At 44.8% G+C, this 2500-nt stretch overlaps 1 protein-coding gene across 1 annotated transcript in view; it reads right to left on the minus strand.

Moving 5' to 3' along the window:
* slit2 (slit homolog 2) overlaps nt 1–2500 on the minus strand; it is a gene marked incomplete at its 3' end in the record, with an annotated part of 125520 nt that overhangs the window by 60027 nt on the left and 62993 nt on the right.

The following is a 2500-nucleotide window of genomic DNA, read 5'->3' on the forward strand; positions in this document are numbered from 1 at the left end:
TGTTCTTTCAGAGTTTTGACCAGTCTGACAATGACACAGTACTGAGGATGGAGATGATGCCTCCCTCTTTGGCCATCTCTCTCTCTCTCTCTCTCTCTTTTCTCTCTCTCTCTCTCTCTCTCTCTCTCTCTTTTCTCTCTCTATCTCTCTCTCTTTCACTTTGTCTCTTTCCCTCTCACACTTTCTCTGTCTGCCTTTCTCTCGAGGCTAAGCAGCAAACTAATTATCTTGTTCAAATCCCTTTGTGATGCCCTTAATCCTATTACTGCTCAGAATGTGTGAATGAAGAGTGTGGAGAAAAGGGAGGCAGAGGGGCTTAGCTAGTGTGTGTGTGTGTGTGAGAGAGAGACAGAGTGTGTGTGTGTGTGTATGTGTGTGTGTATGTGTGTGTGTGTGGCCTCAGACTGGACCGCCCCCATCAAAACTTCTGTGTGCAATTAGGAGGAGAAGAGAAACACAAAGAGACAGACTGAGTGGTTTAAATATAAAGCAAATCTAAGGAGGTCTCTTTCCCCTCAGTCTGCCTCTATAATCACTTTCCCTCGGACCATCACACAGTCATTTCAGCAGACTGATGTGGAGGCTAATTAAGTGATTATTTTAGCCAGCATAAACATATGGGGAAATACTACATCGTCCGCTGTTGAACCGGCGGCAAAATTTTCCTTCCAAAAAGAGTGGGTGGGTTGACATTGATCGAAGAGCTTGGCCACTGGATGTCCAAGATTCCAATACAATCATCCTCCTGTCCATTCTCAACACTACCCTTTCCATAACCAAGCCCACGACTTAACATTGACACATCCATTTTTCTGTAAAGGTTTGGTGTCATTGGGGAGATGAGGTAGGGTCTAGGGCCCCACCATCCATCCTGCTCCTCTACCTCTCCCCCTCTTTCTCTCATCCCCCTTTCCTCCAGTATTTAGATAACACCTTCTCGGTTTCCACGGTGATGTATGTTTTTTTCACAGTCCTGGCGCGGAGTGTATTCCCTAGTCTACATACTAGAATTTTGATATTGCTGATCCTCAACATATTCGGTTTCCCTGAAAACATCTCGCTCTCCTTTCCAACTCCTTTACATACTCTTCCTCACCCTAGCAATATCTGCCTCCATTTGAGGCGCCATTTTGAACAAACATCGGACAATGTTGCTTTGGCATATTAACAGATCAAATATATCCGAAAAAGGCCTCTAACACTCTAACACTCACGCACAGGCACCTATGCAACCAGCAGAATACAGCAGACATACAGACACACTGCTGGGCTCAAGCAGCTGAGAGAGGGTGCACATTCCCCCTTCTTCCACTATAGGGCAGTCAAGAGCTTTGAAAAACAGATAGGTGCCACTATGGCATGGTCACTCAGCCAGGTGACTACTCTGGGTTTAGCAGCAGCAAGAGTTGGTCTCTCAAACATGCCCGGACAAAAACACCACAACTCATTTCTGGTTCACTATAAATTAAAAGAAGATTTTATAGCGGCTAGTCGTCTTCAAAGGTTTGGGAATCCAGTCTATCCCCACAGCCCCTTGAGTTTGACTGATCAAGGCACTCACTGAATGACCATGACTTCAGAATGGTGTATCACTGCCATTGGATGTGTCCTCTCTGAGAACCTATCATAGTCACATTAGTTTTTTTCCCAATTTCAACCAGTTTCTAAAGTTAAAAGTTTTGCTCCCATACTTGGTCACGTAGTTCTAGATTTCAGCAAAGTCTTGAGAGGAAACAGGTACCCATTCCTCTTTCAGTCTAAGAATATAACTTGATTTAAACTGTTTACTTAGGTAATTACTCCTGCAGAGTGGCTGAAAATAGGCCTCCCTGTTTCCTTGAGAACTTAGAACTATCAAGAGAAATTAAAATGGAGGCAAGTTAAATTGAACAACTGCAATTAAGAAGCCCAAACCCCTGCTAAGCCTCCAGATTGTGTTTCATTCATAATATTTCGTAATTAGATTTCAGTGCAGGGCCTCTAAGGCTGCTGTGCTGATCATGAGTAATGTACCTATCTTCCTGCTGCTTTCCATACACACTGCCATTACTCATACATACACACACACTCATATCTGCGCACACACACACACACTCACACAAGTGCAAACTTCAATGCAAACACGTAGCATACAGAGAGTAACACAGGGACACTCATCCATACACTTGCGTGTGCCCCCCCACCCCCACACAACCACCTTCCGATTGTAATTATTCCAGCAGTGTAATAGCACACGATCTCCCTATCGGAAAAATCAGGCCTTTGAAGAGGAGCGAAACCACCGAGTCTTGGCCTCGTGTAAATGAGGACTAAAGAGTTCCGAAAGCAAACAGTGCGATTAAGGGGGCTGGAGTGGGGACCGACTTGTTGCAGATCGTATCATGTCTACGCCTAGTATAGTCTCGCCCTGATAGTCCGCTACATCTGTTCCTACAGAATGCACTGCTAATCTTACACAAAGTAAACAATGCTATCAAGCGGTGCATGGCGATAAGGACGC

This window comes from Sprattus sprattus (assembly GCF_963457725.1).
Source record: "Sprattus sprattus genome assembly, chromosome: 20".
In the NCBI taxonomy this organism is placed as follows: Eukaryota; Metazoa; Chordata; class Actinopteri; order Clupeiformes; family Clupeidae; genus Sprattus; species Sprattus sprattus.